At 40.0% G+C, this 23,060-nt stretch overlaps 1 long non-coding RNA gene across 1 annotated transcript; it reads right to left on the bottom strand.

The window, feature by feature from the left end:
- Positions 1-21,623: 21,623 nt before the first annotated feature.
- LOC129409360 (uncharacterized) lies at positions 21,624-22,251 on the bottom strand. The gene is made up of 3 exons (XR_008632367.1): positions 22,097-22,251; positions 21,781-21,914; positions 21,624-21,699 (listed from the first exon to the last, which is right to left on the bottom strand). It is a non-coding gene; the product is annotated as an uncharacterized LOC129409360 (long non-coding RNA).
- Between the last annotated feature and the right edge of the window lie 809 nt (positions 22,252-23,060).

Raw genomic sequence — 23,060 nt, 5'->3', positions numbered from 1 at the left:
AATGTGAAAACAGGAAAATGCCTCTATGTAATCCATTTATTTCAACAAAGTAACTGTAATCCAATTACCACTCACTGAAACAGTAACTGTAACTGAATACAGTTACTCATAATTTGTACTCTGATTATGTAAAGCTGGTACATGTAATCTGTTACTCCCCAACACTGCACACACACACACACACACACGCACGCACGCACACACACACACACACACACACACACACACACACACACACACACACACACACACACACCTCAACTTATGATCTCAGATCACTACTTGTACTTTTAGTGTTATTGTTTTAAAGTAACAGCCATTGTACTTCGGAAATTTTTTTGGCTTAGTTAACAAAATATTAATTATAATGCTTGTATTTAAGGCATCTGATACTCAAACTACTTACAGTGTTTGAATGAGGTGCATTGTGTGTCCGGCTTTGAGGGAGTTCCTTCAGTTAAAAATAGATGAGCAGAACATCATCACAGTTAGTCACAGTTAGTCAGAATTAGTCACAGCGTTACACAGAGCTATAGTGTGATAATCGAGGGAAAACCTCACAGTGTGAGAGAGTTTTTGTGAAAAGGTTCACCTCTTCACACTGACCAAAGACCACACAGTCAAAACACTGATTGAAAGAAGTGTACATGTCCTGTCCACTTAACCAGGACAGACATCTATATCTGTCTATAAACTGTCTGACAAATCCAGTTAAAACAGTCAACTCAAGACAGCAGTAGGACTTTATACAATATATTTTATATTTTGGGGAAGAAGTTTGCATTTTGTACCAGTCTGAAGATCACTTCAAACTGATATGTGTGGACAGGATATGTACAGTTTTTACGATCAGTGCTTTGACTGTGTGGTCTTTGCTCTGTGGAACTCTGTGACTAATTCTTACTAACTGTGCAGACTATGTTGTACTCATCTATTCCTAACCAAAGGTACTCCCTCACACACACACAGTTTGAAGATCACTTCAAACTGGATTATTTGTGTATGTAATAAGAAGCAAACAGGGAAATTACATAAACTATAAACGGACAGATTTGATTTGGACAAAGCTTTGTCTTCTGCTGCAGAAGCAATATGTTTCCACAGCAGAATGTAAAAAACTAATGGACTAAGTGTTAATGTATGTTACTCCAAAGGCATAAACCACAGACCACACTGCATGTACCTTGATATGGATGCCATTTGTAGATTCAAAGACAGAATATTAGTTCTGAATTATTATGGCAAGAGACATGTTGTTGAGACGTGTTTGAGTTTGAGAACCATGATAGAAGAAAGAAGCTATTTTAATCTAACACATGACAAGCTCTCACAAACCCTGTGGGCAAGTATACAGCATACAGGGTAGTAGTAGTAGTAGTAGTAGTAGTAGTAGTAGTAGTAGTAGTAGTAGTAGCAGTTGTTAAAAAAAAAACAAAAAAAAAAACAAAAAACAACTGTCAGCAAACAACAAGCAACAAATTGGACAGAACAGCTAAAAAAATATATACAATAATATCAATAACAGTCCTCATGACTTCAGTACAGCAGTTCTTTAGAGTAAACTCTATGCCACTTCCTACACCTAAGAAAAAAACTTTTTTCTCCAAAGTCATTGTGGCACTCTGTATTTGTCTATATATCATATATATATATATATATATATATATATATATATATATATATATATATATATATATATATATATATATCGAGTGACTCGAGTCACTGGCCCATAAGACCAAGTCAAGTCCAAGTCGTCTGCTTTGAGCTTCAAATCCTTTCAAGTCTTTAGATTTTTGCAATTTATATGAATTTTAAACTAAATTGTACTTAAAAAGTCATGGTATTTTTATATAAGAGTTGTAGAAATGTTAATTTTCCATTTTAAATGTTTTGACAAGATGTTAGTGTTAATCATTACGGTCAGAACAGAAAGAATTCATGTAGTCGGCACTGAAATGGAAGGATCGTGTTTTTTGTAGTTCCCTCTGATTGACTGTGTTGTACTGTATTGTACTGTATATACTGTATATTACTGTAGTACTTTTGACGATACCACCTCACAGTACACAGTGCCAAACAGAACTGGGAGGGACATGATCCAGTTTGTTCCTGTAAAATTCAGCACTGCATTTATCAACTGAAAAGAAACAGAAAAGTATTTTCAAAAAATATATATTTTTTAGGAGAAACATCAGGTCTTCTCAAGTCACAGGCCTCAGTCTGAGTCAAGTCCCAAGTCTTAGTCCATACCAAGTCAAGTCTCAAGTCCTAAAAATAGTGACTCAAATCTGACTCGAGTCCAAGTCACGACTCTCAAGTCCCCATCTCTGATCCAGACTGTTCCACAGATCTGCTCCTCTAACTGATCTGCATCTACTTTTTGGTGTTTGTCCTGGTCTTGTTTTTTTCATATACTCCAGTTCCTCTCAGATTATAACAAGTCCCTCTGAGTTTGAATCTCACCTGATCACAGTCATGGAGCAGGAAGGACCGCAGTACCCCAGTCACTGCACTACTACTTTAGAATTCGATGGTGACAGTTGGCAAAAGACGACATTTTACTCATTTACCACTTTAAACGTCAGCCCCGGTAACTTTAAGCATCTCTTGTCAGACAAACGTGACGTATGCCTTGGTGTTATTTCAGCTCTTCTCTCAGCTGTCACACACACACACACACACACACACACACACACACACACACACACACACACACACACACACACACACACTGCAAAGGAGACGGTCCCTGATCCTTAGTCTCCAGTTGTGCCTCCATAAATCTACAGTCTGGACAAGTGCACTGGTCAGGACGAGTGTTATAGCATCAGTGTATCAAACGGCCTCCCTGTAAGTACAAAACACAGAATACACCAGAACAAATGGTACCAGCCGCACAGAGGGGCAGGCCGGCCGGGGCAAAGCCACTCAAGTGCCGGTGATAAAGTGTGGGCCGCAGACAGGAGCTTGTGTGTGGATTTTACGCCGTGAATGGGGATTGTGTCTGGTGAAAAGAGAAGAGGGAAGAGGAGAGGCGGGGGTTGGGAGCATGCACATGGACGAGTGTGCACGGTGAAGTGTGTGTGTGTGTGTGTATGTGTGTGTGTTGCAGGAAAAGAGAGAGAGAGGGGGACGAGTGAAGGCTCAGTTCAAGTATGCCCCCAAGTGACCACCGGCAGCAGTCACTGTGACGGAAACGCAGAGTTAAAAAAAACTCAACACCAAAAACACTGAGGCTGTGCTTTTTACGGATCAGATCCTTGTCACGGCGTTCGATCTGCTGTCAGACACTGAACTCAACTTTCTCTCAAGCTCGACGACTGTGCTTGTCATTGTTGTCATTTTGTACATCACCACACACAGCAGAAACTGGAGGGTTAAAATTCCAGGGTAAAATATTTCAGAGTTGTGCAAAAAGTGTTATTTTAACTATTTGAAAGTTAAATGGGGTTTCGAATTGGGGTTATTTGCCAGGGTTGATATGGTTGAAGTTAATTCATCTTCCCCCTAGTGTTAATTCTACTTCCTCTAATGTTAATTCAACTCCCGCGAGAGAAGACTGGTTTGAACCAGTTTTGTGCATAATTTCATTTCAAATTAACTAAAATAAAGTGTAAAAATAAAACACCTCTGTGTGTTGTTTAGTTAAATCAGGAGAAAATCTCCAGGAACTTGCTGCACACATTGAAAGACCTGAGCTTTCACAGGAAGTCGAGTCTCCTCATACTCTTCTTGTACACAGCATTACTGTTGTACCTCCAGTCCAGTCTGTTGTTCACAAGGACATCAAGGTTCTTGTATCAGTCACTATTTCCATGTCATGGCCCTGGATGGTGATGAGCTCCACTGTTGTTCTCTTCCTCCTGAAATCAATCACCAGTTCCTTGGTCTTGTTGACATTCGGGAGCAGATGGTTTGCCTGGGACAACTCCACAAAGTTTGCAATCAGTGTCCTGTTCTCCAGCTCCTGAACATCTCTGTTGCACTCAATCACTGCAGAGTCATCAGAGAACTTCTGCAGGTGGCAGGACTCAGAGCTGTACTGGAAATCAGAGGTGTACAGAGTGAACAGAAACAGAGACAGGACTGTACCCTGGGGGACTCCTACATTACTGACCACAGTATCAGACAGGTTGCTCCCTGTTGCAGGTACTGAGGCCTGCCTGACAGGTAGTCAGTAATCCAGGAGACAATGGAGGAGCTGACACCCATCCTGAGCAGCTTCTCACTCATCAGAAAGGGCTGGACTGTGTTAAAGGCACTGGAGAAATCGAAAAACAATATCCTCACAGGTGTGAGTGAGTCCAATGCAGAAGACAGATCACAGCATCTTCCACACCTAAATGTAGGTGCACTGTTTTTCTTCGGGTGCAGGGCTCTAATGTCTAATGAGTGAACCGATGTGTTACATTAGTCTTTGTGTGATTGTGCTGCTCTTTTCCCTGTCCTGTAGACTGTTGGACATGAACACGATGGTTAGAATCTTTACACATAATGTACTAATGTCCATTAATATGAGACGTACTTTTAAAATAAATAATAATAATAATAATAATAATAATAATAATAATAATAATAAAACACTATCATACATAATGTAATGTTTTCATAATGCTCATCATGGCTCACTTTTTAAGAAAGTATTAAAGCTCCAACTTTTCTCAAATCTGTGTCTGTACACACTGCAATAAACAAACTCTAGTCAAGTTCACATGTCTTGAATTAAGAATGTTTGATCATGATTTAAGTCAATTTCACTTGACAAGTCAAATGATCTGCCAGTGGAACAAGACTTTTACTTAAAATATGAAAATACATCTTGCGACACTTAAAATAAGAAAAACAACAACTTTTTGCACTTAAAATAAACAAAACTGATTATTGCTTGAATTAAGACAAAACACTTATTCCATTGGTCGATCATTTTATTTGTCAAGTTTAATCGACTCAAATAAAGTAAAACATTCTTAATTTAAGTCATTTTAACTTACCTCGTTTTTTTTTCCAGTGTATCTATCAAAGAACCCGCAGCCGTCCTATCAAAGAACACTTTTGGGCCATGAATAAATGCAAAGAAATAACACATAAAAGAGACGTGAAAAATGTGACGTATGTTCAGTGATGACCAAAGGACCTTCTTCTCACGACTCTTGTCTGATGTTGTGGATAGATCCAGATGGAGCCAGAGCCGTGGAAACAGCACAAACCACATCTGACCGTCTTCTCACACACACACAGACCCAAACACACACACACACACACATACACACACACACACAGACCCAAACACACACACATATGCTCAAACAAAGGCACACACACACACACACACACACACACAGACACACACACACGTACAAATGTGGGCACTTTTAAGTAACATTCACTTTTTCCAATGCACCAAACTTCAAACATGATGGAAACCTCTGTCAGCTCAACAACAGACACACATTTGGGGCTTTTGAACTGCCCTCTGTTCTTCCCTCCGTCTTTCTCTCTTCTCTCCATGATGAACTACTCACTTTTGTTGCTTAAGTTCAGCTAAAGATGCAAAAAGTTAATCTAGTAAAAGTACTGCATGAAAAAGTTGATCTTAAGTAAAAGTATTCAAGTACCTGTTTAAAAAATGTCTTTGAGAATAAAAAGTAAAAGTATTTCACACAGATTTTTAAGAGAGTTAAATGTAGTGAATGATTTAAAACAGGGATCTCCAACCTGCAGCTCAGCAGCTACCAGTATCACTCCACCCCTTCCAAGAAGCTCATCAAGGGATTCTCGATTTATACGTACTGCACTTAATAAATAAACATGGATTAATTATCTTTGTAAATGTGCCATTTTGATGCCTAACTTGTGCACTAATGAACGGATAATGGTTTATGTTTAATAGGCATCTAACTGTGCCCTGTCCAAAGCATGTCATAGCTCTTCTTGTTTCTCCATTATGAAGGTAGCTCACCAGAGGTAAAAGGCTGGAAACCCCTGATTTAAAATGATACCGATTTTGGTGGAGCCAAGTAGAGCTGAGTAGAGCCGCTGCTCCTCCACGTCGAGAGGAGCCAGTTGAGGTGACTTGGGCATCTGTTCTGGATGCCTCCTCCCTCGGGAGGTGTTCTGGGCATGTCCTACCGGGACGAGGCCCCGGGGAAGACCCAGGACACGCTGGAGGGACTATGTCTCTGGGCTGGCCTGGGAACACCTCGGGGTCCCTCCGGAGGAGCTGGAGGACATGTCTGGGGTGAAGGAATCTGGGAGTCCCTGCTTAGACTGCTGCCCCCGTGACTCGGCCCTGGATAAGTGGAAGAAAATGGATGGATAGATGGATGGATAGACAGATTTTGGTCAACAGTGTCAGTATGAATAAAATTCTTGTGGATTTATTTGTGTTTGCTGAAAGCCAAAGCTTGAACTCAGAAGTTTTACTCTGGATTTGACCACAGACATTGTGGTAAAATAGCAATAATAGATACCTGCTCTCAAATGTAGTGAAGTCAAAGTAAAAAGTATACACTTTTCAAATGTACTTATGTAAAGTGCAGACTGCCAAAGTGTTATTTACTACTTGTACTTCATTACCTTCCTCCACACTACAAAAAAGCTTGGCCAAAAGAGGTAAGATCTAAACACTTAAATCTATCAGAAAATGACTTAAAATTTGTGAAATGATCTGTCCATGCAGATGACAAGTTCTCTTAAAATAAACAACCTCTAGACTAGTGTTGTGAGATGCATTGGAATTACACTACAGGTCAAAAGTTTTAGAACAACACACTTTTTTCCACACGACTTGAACTGCAATAAATAACTGGAAAAATGAGGGTGTTCTAAAACTTTTGCCCGGTAGTGTATGTAAAGTACAGACAGCTAAAAATGTTATTACTACCACACTGTAAAAAAGCTTGGCCAAAATTGAAGACACAAACACTTAAATCGATCAGAAAAAGACTTAAAAGTAGTGAAACGATCTGTCCAATCAGCAAAATCATTTTAGTTGACAAGTTCTCTTAAATTAAATGACTTCTAGACTAGAATGCAGCAGTTTCAGTACATAGTGTTGTGATGTGCACTGGAACTATATTACCATCCCAGGCGGAGTGATATGCACAGTATGACCAGCGTAGCAATACCCGGCGGCGTGTGTGTGACGTGACCTGGTGATCTGCAAGTACAGTAACGTTAATGTTCTGTATCTCCGAGCCTCTTTGAAGACCGTCAACAAATACTTCTGTGAGTAGATCATAAATCTGAAAACAAGATGAAGAACCGGATAGAAGAAAAAAAAAAGAAAATCCTGGCCAGATTTCTTTGCTCTCTTTCCCGTCTCTTTTTTCTCTTCTCTTGTTTTCTACCCTCCTCTTATCGTCTCCCTCCCTCCTCCAGTCTCGATCTTCTCTTTCACTCTCCACCAAATCTACCGCTGTCCTTCACTCTTTCACTCTCTCCCTCTTCTCCTCTCTTTTCAGTTTCCATCACTCCTCTTCTCTCTGTCTTTTTTTTCTGTCTCTTCTCGTTTCACTCCCTCCTATACCTCTCTCTACTCCTGTCTTTCTCCTGCTCTGCTTTCTCTCTTTCTCTCACCCCCCCCTCTTTCCCCCTTTCTGTCATCCTCCTCTCTTTGTAGCCCTCCTCTCTCTCCTCAGATCCTCTCTCAAACAGGAGATCAGAAGACCAGTTGCCTACATGTTTGTTGTTTTAGTATTTGAAGTTTCAGTGGGACCGTTACAGAGCTCCGGTGCTTCTGCTCATCTGATAAAAGATAAGAATAATAGAAGAAACTCATTTGTGCTTTCTTAAGAGCCAAAGTAAACACGGTGAATTGCCTGTTTCTGTACTTTGCTCTGCCTCGTTCTCTGGTGTTCAGGCTCCTCGTCTTGGACACAGTGGATTCATTAAAAAGGTTAACTCCACTTTTTGTCAAGAAGGCAGATGAATCGATGTCAAGGGTCAAATTTAAAGCTGCATCTGGTTCAGTCACTGGAGCAACTGAACAATCAAACCTAAATCCAAATCCATTTTATTTAAACAGCACCTTTTACAAACAAAGAAGTTTCCAAAGTGCTGCACAGAGATCATAAAATTAAGACAACAAAAAGGTCACTTGGTAAAATTTGGTCATACCTTAGTTTAGTTTAGTTGAGTTTATTGTACTTATTTAGTGTCAAATCAAATCAAACTTTATTTATGTTACGGGCCCCGGCCCTTTGATATTTGTTTAGAGTGCTCCCGTTCTTCTATATTTGCTTTTGTGTGTGCATGATGCGCTCGGTCCACGAGCCCTGGACCCGGATGTGCAGGAGAACCAGCAGCGTGTCGACGATTGTCCGATCACCCCTCCGCTTCCACCAGTCCACGGATGCCCCTGTGATAACGAGGGTTTAAAAAGGACCATCTTCCGCCCGCTCGAGGCGGCTGGATCACTGCGGCCACCTCACCCCTTTTGTTTGATGTTTTGGGGTTGTCTCATTTTGTGTTTTGTTATATTGCCGGCTGTTGCCTCGGTTACTTCTTTGAGACCCCTTTTTGTTCGCAGTACAACTTGAGTTAGATTTGTTACATTGTACTTAGTTAGGGCTCCTTAGTTTATTAGATCATTTTGTTTAATTCCTTTTTATTTTCTCCTCAAAAGCCTGTTTTTTTTTTTTTTTTTTTTTGTTCGTCCCCTACACTGTAAATAATAAATGCACAATTTTTAGTCAAACCTTAAACATCCTGGTTTTATTGTTACTTCCCTTTCTCCCCTTGCAAAGGGGACGTAACAAAGCACTTTTCATACAAAATGTAAGACAAAGTGCTTTACAGTGATTAAAAACAATTCCACATTTCCTTCCACCCACTCACCAACCCAACCCCCACACCCCCAACCCCACACAACCAAGCAACCCAGACACACACACACTCACATACTCACATATGCACAAACATGCACACACTCACACACACGAACATGCTAAAATACATAAGACCGCACATAGTAAAATGTGAGGCTGAATACAGGCGAACCAGTTGAGAAAGCACCATCAGAGGAGCCGTCTACATCAGGAGCAGAGAGACGTCCACCACCACCAGGAACCACCACAGGAGCCAGGGGAGAGATGAAGCCCAAACACCAACTCTCCACCAGGAGCCCACGGGACAGACCCGACAGCTACAGCCGACCTCCACTCCTGATGCAGAGGCTCCTACTGAGGAAACACTGGAAATCCTAAAAACATGCCCAAAATAAATAAATATAATAAAATGTGTACAATAAAAGCAAGTAAAAGTATAAGATTTCATTCAAAAGCTAAACTAAAAAGGTGGGCCTGCTCCCAAAAAACATGAACGTTCTCTGCAACCCTGAGCTCCTCCAGCTGCTGTTCCCTAGACGAGGGCCGTAGTATTGGAAAAACGCATCTCGGTAAGTGTGTGTCCTGACTTTGGGAATAACCAAGATCCTGCTGCCGGAGGAGCGCAGGGTAGAAGCAGTTCTGAAAGATAAGAAGGCCCAAGATCATTAAGACATTTAAAAAACAGTAAAAGAACTTTAAAATCGATCCTGAAACTCATAGGGAGCCAATGCAGTGATTTTTAAACTGGTGTAATGTGGTCCTGTCCTCTGGTCCTCGTCAGAACCAAGTGATGCTAAATTTTGTAATAATTGCAAACCTGGATGGAAACTGTGTCGCTATAATCTGGAGCAGAACATGTCTGTTTTTATGAGCTTCGAGTCTCTGTACACTGACAAAATCTTCTGAGAGGAGTTGCTCAAATTGCAAAAACTAATTTGACAATAATAACATGACTTTTTTACATTTCTCTGTCCAGCATGTTTAAATCTTACAAAGGTCACTTGATTGTGGTGGATGTGAGACCTGCATGTTTTAATCAGGTTGAGGAAACATGACTTTATTCTAATCTGTGGTGAGGCTCCTCCCTCTGGAATTCTCCTCCCCAAAACCTTTGGAGGGAAAATTCCAATGTAACAGGACACAGGACAGATCCAGGAGCAGAGACACACAGTGTGGAGCAGGAGGATTATGAGAACTGATCTGGAGGTGAGACTTTTCAAAGATTTTATGTTTTTCTGGCCTAGAATTTCATCATTGTTAAAACATGTTTGTGGTGTTTTATTTGAAATTAATGTCAGGACTGTTTCCTTGAAACAAATTGTATTTGACTGTCCATCTACAAGAGTGTGACAGTTGTATCAGATTTGAATGTGTTTGTTCCAGAGTCGTCTACAAACACAGAGTGACGTCCAGAGCTCTGCTGGAGCTGTGGGGAAGTTCATGAATGTTACAGCTGATGTTTCAGGAAAAAGGAAGATGTTTGAGAACCAACAAAACACAGAGCACAGATGAACAAAGTAAGTAACTCAACTAAAATGATTTTAAACAAATTTTTCAAAATGTACTTCCTATTGAAACAGTTTTCATGTTTCTACAGGGTGATGTGGCACTAGGAGACTTTTATACCAGATGCCCTCCCTGTTACTGCGTTTAGAGGAAGAAAAGCAGCACATGGTGAGTTTTGTTTCTGCAGATACACTTCTAATGTTCTTGTGATTCTGTTCTGGTCCATTATTGTAGTAATAAGTACTTTAAATGTATTTAAACATGTACAACAGAGTAGATGATCAGAATGTGATCATCATGTGTTATTCTGTGTCCACAGAGACCAGAGCTTCTTCACTGGAATAAATCTTCACACTGTCCAGCTCCAAACTGTGTGTCTCTGTACTTGTGTGTCTCTGTGTGTTTGATTCTGTTTAAGACAAAACAGAACTGTGGAAAACTAAAGACTGTTTTTGTTTTCTTTTACAGAATTAGATCAATTCAATTAAATTATACAGACTTATACATTTCATGATAAGATAACATAAGATAAATATGCATATTCAACATGATTTGATCAAATTTCATCAACATGAAAAAGTGACGTTCATGTTCTGAGAAAAATATGTGTAGAGAGGATCCAAATAAGTTTCAAAGCCTAAACATAATTTTATTGCATGGAGCCGCTTTCCAGAACTATTTTATGCAAATCCAGCAACCTTTTTTTTCAGTGTACATTGTCCCTTCAAATAAAGAGTAAACTCAACTAAGCTCCCAGAGATGAATGCTGACGAATGCTGTCTATGGGCAAGACACTTAACCCTGAATGTGTGAGTGGTTCCTTGATGTGAAGCGCAACGACTGACTTGAAAGTAGAAATGAGCGTTTAAATGTCCGTTTGTCTGAATATGTGTCCACAGATTCTCACAGTCGCACCCTCCCAGTCCATAAACAGAGAGGATTATGGGTTACCGCATGTCGGTTTGAAGAGAGAAGACGAGAACATGAAGCACTGCTCTGGTGTGTTTTTACTGGGCACATGTCAATAAGACGGTTTCCGCTCTTTCGGGATCCCTTTCAAAGTTCCTTTCAAAGTTCCTTTCAAAGTCCCGTTCAAAGTCTCGTATCTCTGCACATGTTTGGGGCCGAGTTTCCACTGAAGACCACAGACTCTTTGAACCAGTGGAGATTCTCACTCGTAAATGACTCCAGTGTTCTATGTGTTAGATGGATTCACCCGTGTTGCCACTTGTGTTTACTTTTTAAAATTGTTTTGGCTAATGTTTTTGTCTTTTATAGTTTCATAGATTTTTAATATTGACCATTTTTTAACCAATATAATAAAACCAGTAAAAGCTTAAATCTTCCAAACTGTTGTAGAGGTAAAAATAAAGAGATTGCTCATTGTTTCCCATAATTAGGGGTGTCAAATTATCACGTTAATTGCGATTAATTAATTACAGTCATATTTAGCGCGTTATGTTTTTTAATCGCGTTAATCTCATTTTTAATCTCTAACTTTACTGTTTCTGTATGCGAGTTACTTTATTATAAAATCTGTTTTTATGTGTTGTTGGGACAACAACATGCACACAAAAAAAAAACACATTTATTTTTGTATTTATTTCGGTAATTCCACTCATTGCCGGAAACCCACACAAAACGCACGTAGTAAGAGCGATGTAAACGTCATGTTCACGTTGGTGGCGTCAGTCGCACAATGGACGAGGTGGAAGAGCCAGTAGAACAGAGTCAACAGTGCACAGGTAAAAACACATTTGTGTCTTGGAAATTCTTTTCCCGACGTGAAATATAAAAGAAAATAACAAATATAAAATCGCTTACAACTTAAATGTCAAACCGGAGCTACTGGCGCTGGTGAAAACAAACTGCATAGGCTCATGAAATCTGCACTACTGTCATATAGACCTGAGACATGACGGGACACACACAAACACACACACACACACACACACCTTCATCATCGTCATCAACCTGAGAACGCACGGACCACGTCTCCTTCCGTAGTTACTACACCGCCGTCCTCCCGTGCGTCATGGGAAGAACTAACACCAGGACTAAAACCAGGACTAACCCAGTCCAGGACTAAACCAGGACTAAAACCAGTGATCTCATATATAAAGCATTTCTCTATCAATAATATTTTTTATATGACGAAGGAAAGTCTGGGCTTTTTATTGTCTTTAAACAGACAAAACATCTTATGTTCAGATTTCCTAGTCTTTGCTACTTTACAACAAACAGTTTCTTATTCATGGAGACTTGGGCTCAACAGACAATTTGAAGAGAACAAACAAGAATTTTCAGGATGTGGTTGTTACATGCATGTCGTTTTAAAAAGCATGACAATATCAAGTAATCCAAAGTATTCAGATTACGTTACTCACTTTAAGTAATTTAATGGATTACGTTACAAACTATATTTTGGTGTATGTAATCTGTAATCTGTAAGGGAATACATTTTAACAGTAACCTTCCCAACACTGCAGATTAGTAATAGTAATAATAATGATGATACTATGGAATGTAAGTGACTGCATCTGTTAAAGTTTGTTATAAAGTCACTTTTTTTTTGTTCTATATCAGTCTTTTGATCTGCCACAATAATGTAATAATGAATTTAAATGAAAATACCTCAAGTTGAGGACTTTTCTCAACAATTTTTAGGTGAGATTAAAAAGAAATTAATTAGATTAATTAATTACAGATCATAATGAATTAATCTCTCAATTCTTTTTATCACATGACAGCAGTACCCATAATACCTTCTTCTTTTAATTGCTTGATTGCTCTGAAAATGATAGACAGATAGACTGATCTCCAGACACCACGTACGCAGATAAAATCAAATAAAAGCAGAGCCATAAAAATCATGAAGGACCACACAACTCACACGGCGTTAAAAGCCAGAGAATAAATGTGGGTGTTAAGATGAGACTTAAAACTCTCCTCTGTGGGGGCTGTTGGGACGTGGGGGGGCAAAGCGTTCCAGAGCTTAGGGCCGACCACAGAGAAGGTCCTGTCCTTCTGGTTTTAAGCTTCGTTTTAGGCCCCACGAGCTGGAGCTGGACCTCAGACCTCAGAGCGCACAGGCGTGGATGAGGTCCGAGACGTACAGCGGGGCCAAAACATTCAAAGCTTTAGAAACAAATAATAAAATCGTAAAGGGACAATGATGTTCATTTTGTCTTCTTATATACTTTAACTTCTTAGGTTCTTTTTAAAGACAATGTAGTAAAGTGTATTTACCTTGTTGACATGTTTCGGCTGCTGCTGCTGCATCTTCAGAACTGTCACCGGTGTTGGTGGTGACGTGTCGTATATCAGCTGTTGTTACTTCCTGTGGGCGTGGTCAGCCTGATGGACCTGCAGGTTGCTCAGACTGACCACGCCTCCCGTCGCCCGGTGTCTCTGGAGGAGGGTGTCCCAGGTGTGTGAAAGGAGGAACGCTCCGTCATCACGGTTAATGCTGTCCGTGCCTCGTTTTCTGATTTCAATGGCCGGGCATTTCACATCCGAAAAAAGGAACACCAAAAGGAATGTGAAAAGGAAACGTCAGGGAGACTCACCAGAACACAAAAAGACAAAGCAGAACAGGAAAACCTAAAATCCACCATATCAGACACTGTAAAAGGAACAACCACATTCTGGATCAGGACGGGGCTCGGGTCATTGGATCAGAAAACAACAAGTTCAAACGCTGGATCAAGGAGGACAGTGAAATCAGGAAACGAGGCACGGACAGAATTAACCATGATGACGGAGCGTTCCTCCTTTCACACACCTGGGACACCCTCCTCCAGAGACACCGGGCAACTGGAGGTGTGGTCAGTCTGAGCGACCTGCAGGTCCATCAGGCTGACCACGCCCACAGGAAGTAACAACAGCTGATATACGACACGTCACCACCAACACCGGGGACAGTTCTGAAGATGCAGCAGCAACAGCTGAAACATGTCAACAAGGTAAATACACTTTACTGCATTGTCTTTAAAAATAATCTAAGAAGTTAACGTAAAGGGACAGTCCGGAATTTTGCACATAAGACCTCATTTCCTAGTGAGCCAGAGTGTTGGAGACGTGTGGAGACACTTTTTGAAATATTCTTTCCAGTCCTTGTATTTGCAGAGGTCACTGGTGCCACTAAAAACTTACCCACTCCACAAAACACCCGAAACAAATCTATTATTACACCAAACTGTCCATGTGAATCAGTGACGCAGTTAACAATTTGCGGGCCCTAGGCAAACTTGAGTCTGGGGCCCTTACTATAATGCACAGTTTTGTTGTTTGGCTTTTTTTTTTTTTTGTAATTTTTTTATATTTATTACTTGTTTTTCCACATTGTTCATGAGACACGCACATCTCTATTTGAATTATGGTGGATTAGAAACTTGTCGTATTAGTTCAGTCACCTACTAGAAAGTACTGAAAGTAGTTTTATTTTTTTTGCTAGTACAATTACATTTTTGTTTACATCTATTATATCTGATGATGGTTTTTTGTTCATTTAAATGTTATGTTGAGAGAAAATCAAATTGCTCTAAGGCCTCGGCCATTAGTGATAATGGCAAGGACAACTGTGGCTGCCGACTTTTGTCTAATGGTAGCGCTTCCTCTGATGTAAATGTCTGTGTTGATAGAATAATTGTAGAAGTAAAACCAACCTTGCATTTGAAGGACGTCTGAGCAGCAGCAGTGAGTTGTACATGCGACGATTCATGTGATTCAAGGTTAGTTTTATTTCAGACATTATTCTATCAACACAGACATTCACATGGACAGTCTGGTGTAATAATAGATTTGTTTCGGGTGTTTTGTGGAGTGGGTGAGACTGTTTTTAGTGGCAGGAGAACTATGACCATTGACATGCACTAGTCTAGCACCAGTGACCTCTGCAAATACAAGGACTGGATGGAATATTTTAGGGTGACCAAACATCCATTTTTCCCCAGACATGTCTGTTTGCGTCCTGTCCTGGGATGCAAAAAACGGGTATCTTTCATTGGGCCATTAAATTGAGTGGCTCTTGTAGCTCTCTGTAACTCAGAAGGAGCGAGCAGACACAAACAGTCGGTCAGTCTGCAACATGCCGAAGCGCAAATGTGCATTTAACAATGATTGTACTTGAAATTACATGCTTTCTGTCCCAGTCGACAAGTGGGAGGCCATGTGCACAGTTTGCGAGGTGAGAGTAGCTCAGTGACGAGGCCCCACCCCTCACCCTCGGTAAGGTGTCCGGGTTTTCACAAACAGAAATATGGTCACCCTAGAATATTTAAAAAAGTGTCTCCACACGTCTCCAACACTCTGGCTACATTCAGACTGCAGGGCTTAACGCTCAATTCCGATTTTTTGTGTGAAATCCGATGTTTTTGTGAGGTCGTTCACATTTCCAATTAAATGTGACTTGTATGTGACTCCAGTTTGAACAGTAAACGGCCCGAAAGTGTCCCACATGTGCACTGGAGACAGGATGACGTCAACCGCAGTGAGCGTGCTCTGTGTTTACGGAAGTTGTCCAAACATGGACGCAGCATCGAGCACCTGGAGATTTTAAAGTTTCTCTCGTACCGGAGCCAGAACATGAACAACTTACTTGTTTTAAGGAGGAGATTGAGAAGGAGAAGGACGAGGTTTTTGGCCGTGGTGTTTTGTGGGACAGCGGCAGCGACGTCCGTTGAAAGGAACGTGTGGATGTGGAGACGGAGCCAAGAGTGGTGAGTGGTGATGTGCTTCACTTCAGTGACACGGAGTTCATTAACAATTTTCGCCTACTTCAGTGCAGAATAGTGACGTTTGTGTCTTGTTGATAACGTGTAGGTGGATGAATGCACTTTGGACCGTTCACACTGAAGTCACATGTCAAAAGATCAGATATGTATCGGTTTCAGGAGCACATATCCAAGTGTCCTGGGTTGCATTTGATCATTAAAAGATCAGATACAGGAACATAGAAGCCAAAAAATCGGATTTGGGTCACTTCAGGCTGCAGTCTGAACACAGCCTCTGACTCACTAGGAAATGAGGTTCTATGTCCAAAATTCCGGGCTGTCCCTATCTACTCAAAAATGAACTGAAAGCCAGTGCAACGCTGCTAAAATCTGAGTAATTACAGATGACAGACAGATTGATCGATACTTAAATAAAAAAGCCTGGTTGCTACAATGAAATCTTTCTTTTAAATGCTAACTTGAGACATTTCTTATCACTATATATCTGTTATCAGAACAAAAGGAAGGAGCTGAAAAAGCAAGCAGTAGGTCATTCCTACATGTTTTGGGAAAGCCTGGATCATTGACTATGGGCTTGACCTGGGCTCTTTGCTTTGGAAAACAACAGCCTAATGTTGTTTGTTCTCTTGTTATCAGTGGATCTCTGCACAAACCCATCCCTCTCTTTTTTTTCCTTTCATTGTTCCTTCTGTCATTTTGAACTTCCTTTTTACACTTTCTACTTCCTCTCCCTGCTCTGCTCGCACTCGGCTCATACTGTTTTGACATTGTCCATTGTTCAAGAACCCAGTGAATTTAGACCAGTGCATTCTGTTGTGGTGCCGTTGGACTAGACACTTCACTCACCCTGCCTGTGTGTGGGAGTCATGTGTTTACACTGTTAGGTTAAATAACTAGGCTCAGTTATTTTGTATAACCACTGCTAGAGTTCATTATTGTACCGAGGCCATGTGAACATCAAGACTCTGATCACAACTCAGACACTTATAGATTCCAATTTATCTAGACTTAGACTTAGACAAACTTTATTGATCCACAAGAGAAATGATTTGGACACAGGAGCTCACACATCACAATATAATATAATAACAAAGACTAAAAATGATGATGGTAAATGGTAATAAAAAAAACTCTAAACAAGTAGCAAAAAAGAGCAAGAGACAGATGTCAAATAAGACATAATTATACGGGTAAGACGTACAGCTCTGGAAAAAAAAAAGCGAGACCGCTGCATTTTTCTGTCTGAAATGGTGAAGTGCACAGCAAGAACAGTTCAAAACAGATAAAATAAAATGCATTTATGGCTGCGTTCAGACTGCAGCCTGAAGTGACCCAAATCCAATTTTTTGGCTTCAATGTGACTTGTATCTGATCTTTTAATGACACAGATCCAATTTTTTCAAATGTGACCCAGGACACTTGGATATGTGCTCCTGAAACCGATACATATCTGATCTTTTGACATGCGACTTCAGTGTGAACGGCCAAAGTGCATTCATCCACCTACACGTTATCAACAAGACACAAACGTCACTATTCTGCGCTGAAGAAGGCGAAAATTGTTAATGAACTCCATGTCACTGAAGTGAAGCACATCACCACTCACCACTCTTGGCTACGTCTCCACACGTCGCTGCCGCTGTCCCACAAAACACCACGACCAAAAACCTCGTCCTTCTCCTTCTCAATCTCCTCCTTAAAACAAGTAAGTTGTTCATGTTCTGGCTCCGGTACGAGAGGAACTTTAAAATCTCCAGGTGCTCAATGCTGCGTCCATGTTTGGACAACTTCCATAAACACAGAGCACGCTGGCTGTGGTTGACGTCATTGTGTCTCCAGTGTCACATGTGGGACACTTTCGGGCCGTTTAACGTTCACACTGGAGTCACATACAAGTCACATTTAATTGGAAATGTGAATGACCTCACAAAAACATTGCATTTCACAAAAAAATCGGAATTGAGCATTAAGCCCTGCAGTCTGAACGTAGACTATGTGTTTTTAGTGCGTTTGGAGTTGCGTGATTGTGGTGGTCGGAGGGGCTTACTGAGAGTGCAGAGAGAGTGAATAATGACTTGATTGCAGGGATGAGCAAAAACCCGTCCCATCAGTGCATGATCTATGTAATGTGTGTGTGTGTGTGTGTGTGTGTGTGTGTGTGTGCGTGTGTGTCTGTGTGCACATCATGAGGGAGAAAAACATGCAAGTTTCATGGGCTCACAGTTTGGCTCTGGTCCAGTACAAACAGTGCTATCTCCAGTCTCTTCTTCACTGGCATCTGCTCAAACGCACACACACACACACACATATATGCACACACACACACACACGCACACACGCGAATGCATTTGTTGCTCCACACACTTCTGTGCTCAGTACAGCTGTGGAGACAAACCACTGATGACAACACCACGTTCAAGACACAAGACATACAGACTGTGTCCACACTCACAAACAACACACCTTAACTGGAACTAAACTACTACAACTACTACAACTACTTCTACCACTACAACTACAGTTTAACTTTTAAAGGCCAGTATTATGTTATTTCTGATCTATGTTAAAATGTTTTCTCATAAAATTCAGACTTGGAGTTGTGTTTTTTGATTTTTGTCATTTTCACATGTCCAACACACAATCCCTGCAGATTTAGCACGAGTTCTTCTTTCAAACACACTGTTCAACCTTGTGATGTCATGTGGTCATACAGGAAGTGCTTGACAGTGTTTTTAAACTCCATACACCTTAAATCATTTGGATGAACTGCCCAGCTCTAATCAACCAGTTTTGAACTTGAAAACTACCACCACATGACAGAGGCGGCTCCAAGTCGTTGTTTTATAAATCTCAAGTAAGTCTCAAGTCTTTGACCTCAAGTCCGAGTCAAGTCCCAATTCAAATACAAGCAAGTCCAAGTCGAGTCTCGAGTCACTGGGTCATAAGTTCAAGTCAAGTCATTTCAAGTCTTTAAACCAAAGTACCAAATATAGCTTAGATTTTTGTAATTTATATGATTTTTAAACTAAATTGTTAAAAAAGTCATGGTATTTTTGTACATGAGTAATTGTATACATTTCTTAAATCTTAGAGCGAATCATTACTGTCAGAACAGAAAAAATAAAAAATAAATAAAAGTGCTAAATAACAGTTATTTTGTCATGTAATTCTCTGTAATTTCCTCTGTTTTACTGTATTGTACTGTATTGTGCTGTATATTACTGTAGTACATTTGAGGATACCACATCATAGTACTTCAGTTTCATCCAAAGTACTAAACAGAAGTGGGAGGGACATGTTCCAGTTTGTTCCTGTAAAATTCAGCACTGCATTTATCAACTGAATTTTTTTTCTTTTCTAAAACCATATATTTTTTTCAAGTCTTCTCAAGTTACAGGCCTCAAGTCTGAGTCAAGTCCCAAGTCACCAGTGTTGGGGAGTAACAGATTACATGTACCAGCGTTACGTAATCAGAGTAACTGTAATTCAAGTACAGTTACTGTTTTAATGAGTGGTAATTGGATTACAGTTACTTTGTTGAAATAAATGGATTACACAGCAATATTTTCCCATTTTGGACTAAACCAGGACTAAACCAGGTCTAAACCAGGACTAAAACCAGGACTAAAACCAGGACTAAAGCAGGACTAAACTAGGAATAAACCAGATGTAAACCAGGTCTAAACCAGGACTAAAACCAGAACTAAAACAGAACTAAATCAGGATTAAAACCAGGACTAAACCAGGACTAAATCAGGTCTAAACCAGGACTAAACTAGGACTAAAACCAGGTGTAAACAATACGACACTTAACAGTAGGTGGACATAATTTAAAGTGATCTCATATTGAAATCATTTCTCTATCAATAATATTTTTAAGACGGTTAAGGAAAGATTGGACTTTTTATAAACTTTTAGCAGACAAAACAAAACATTTTATGTTAAGATTCTCGTCTTTGTTTCTCTACAGTAAAACAAAAGTCTGTTCATGGAGACTTGGGCTCAACAGACAATCTGAAGGGAACAAAAAATAATTTTCAGGATGTGGTTGTTACATTCATGTAGTTTTAAAAAGCATGACAATATCAAGTAATCCAAAGTATTCAGATTACGTTACTCACTTTAAGTAATGTAATGGATTCCATTACAAACTACATTTTGGGGTATGTAATCTATAATCTGTAGGGGAATACATTTTAAAAGTAACACTCCCAACACTGCAAGTCACTGACCTTCAAGTCCAAGTCGAGTCCCAAGTCTTAGTCCATTTTATCAAGTCAAGTCTCAAGTCCTAAAAATAGTGACTCAAGTCTGACTCGAGTCCAAGTCACGACCTGGAAGTCCCCACCTCTGCCACATGACATCACGAGGTGGAACAGAGCATTTTGAGCTTTGGAGATGTACACAGACTAGTAATAAAGGGTCACTCAAACATGTGTGAATAAGGCAAAACACAACTCTAGATCTGTAACAACATTATAAACAAACAATCACGTTTATCATTGAGATTTCCAGACTTTAGCTTAAGATGGAATTGTTCAACAACATGTCATGTGTGTAAATAATAAGTCAGACAATAACGGGTAAAAGGAGGAATGATGGAGCTTGTTTTGCTGTATCACAGAGCTCCTTTCATTTCTATTATCAACCGTAGTGATCTGACTGTAACTTTAAGTAACTGACAATTCACAAATTTGGTACTCACAAATTTGATTTTCACTTTCGGGTATGTAATCTTTAACTGTGGAATACATTTTAAAAGTAACACTCCCAACACTGCAAGTCACTGACCTTCAGTCCAAGTCCTCCCAAGTCTTAGTCCCCAAGTCAGTCTTCTCAAGTTAAAAAAAGTCTCAAGTCTGACTCGAGTTTCTGTGACCTGTCCAAAGTCCCAACTCTGCACTGTGGAACAGAGCATTTTAGGGGACATGTAGCGAAATAAAGGGTCACTCAGACTGCTGAATAAGGAAAACAAAAAAACTTTATTGTCATTAACAAAGGCTTTGCTTTTTTTTAAAATTCCGTAAAATTTGATGTTTACTTAATTTTCCCGAAACTAACATTCTCATGTCATAAATTTGTCACTTCATAATTGGACTCAGATCTTGTTTCTTACAGAAACTTTTTAACTGACAGATTTACTTTGAACATTTGAGAAATTTGATCAATCATGTTGAATATGCAGATTTATCTTATGTTACCTTATCATGAAATGTATAAGTCTGTATAATTGAATTGAATTGATCTAATTCTGTAAAAGAAAACAAAAACAGTCTTTAGTTTTCCACAGTTCTGTTTTGTCTTAAACAGAATCAAACACACAGAGACACACAAGTACAGAGACACACAGTTTGGAGCTGGACAGTGTGAAGATTTATTCCAGTGAAGAAGCTCTGGTCTCTGTGGACACAGAATAACACATGATGATCACATTCTGATCATCTACTCTGTTGTACATGTTTAAATACATTTAAAGTACTTATTACTACAATAATGGACCAGAACAGAAGAACAAGAACATTAGAAGTGTATCTGCAGAAACAAAACTCACCATGTGCTGCTTTTCTTCCTCTAAACACAGTAACAGGGAGGGCATCTGGTATAAAGTCTCCTAGTGCCACATCACCCTGTAGAAACATGAAAACTGTTTCAATAGAAGTTACATTTTGAAAAAATTCTTTTAAAATCATTTTAGTTGGTTTACTTACTTTGTTCATCTGTGGTCTGTGTTTTGTTGGTTCTCAAACATCTTCCTTTTTCCTGAAACATCAGCTGTAACATTCATGAACTTCCCCACAGCTCCAGCAGAGCTCTGGACGTCACTCTGTGTTTGTAGACGACTCTGGAACAAACACATTCACATCTGATACAACTGTCACACTCTTGTAGATGGACAGTCAAAGACAATTTGTTTCAAAGAGTCCTTACATTAACTGTAATTTCAAATAAAACAACCACAAACATGTTTTAACAATGACGACATTCTAGTCCAGAGAAACAAATAAAATCTTTGAAAAGTCTCACCTCCAGATCAGTTCTCATAATCCTCCTGCTCCACACTGTGTGTCTCTGCTCCTGGATCTGTCCTGTGTCCTGTTACATTGGAATTTTCCCTCCAAAAGTTTTGGGGAGGAGAATTCCAGAGGGAGGAGCCTCACCACAGATTAGAATAAAGTCATGTTTCCTCAACCTGATTAAAACCTGCAGGTCTAACATCCACCACAATCAAGTGACCTTTGTAAGATTTAAACATGCTGGACAGAGAAATGTAAAAAAGCCATGTTATTGTTATTATTGTATTTTTTTGCAATTTGAGCAACTCCTCTCAGACCATTTTTTCAGTGTTGGTTCAAAATAAAACTGCTAATATCTTAAGAACCAGAGTCACACAAACCAAACATTTAGTAACACAAAACTGCACAAATGAAGCACACTGACTCCATGTTGTGCTGTTGTAGAGCATTTTGAAGCTTCCTGGGGACTGGCTGATCCTAATTTGACCTATAAATGAATTGTCAATATCTCAAAAACTAAAACAGCACAAATGAAACTTTTTGCAGCACAAAATAGCACAAGACTGAAAACTTTAAGGATGTTCATGCCTTGCAACAGCCTCTTCTACGGACTTCCCTCCACTGACCTTCAAAAAGTCCAACATGTTCAGAACTCTGCCGCCCGCCTCCTCACCCACGCTCACCCACATCACCCCTGTTTTGCAGCAACTTCAAGATCCTTCTGATCATCTCCAAAGCTCTCCACAACCAGACCCCTCCACACCTCACAGACCTCATCCTGTCCCAACATCCCTCCCGCCGCCTCCTCACACCCACAGTCAAATCAAAGCCCTGGGGGAACGAGCCTTTGCCGTGGCCACGTCAGCCACTCTGTCCCCTTCACATCAGAAACTCACTAAACACTTTCAAAAAAACTGCTCCAAACACATCTTTTCCTCACAGCCCCCACATACAACCTCTCCTCATTACTGTTA

This window comes from Boleophthalmus pectinirostris, unplaced genomic scaffold (genome assembly GCF_026225935.1).
Source record: "Boleophthalmus pectinirostris isolate CB_2022bp ecotype Guang Dong unplaced genomic scaffold, ASM2622593v1 HiC_scaffold_2, whole genome shotgun sequence".
NCBI lineage: Eukaryota > Metazoa > Chordata > Actinopteri > Gobiiformes > Gobiidae > Boleophthalmus > Boleophthalmus pectinirostris.
Note: the sequence above shows the minus strand (reverse complement) of the source record. Positions and strands in the feature narration are given on the sequence as shown.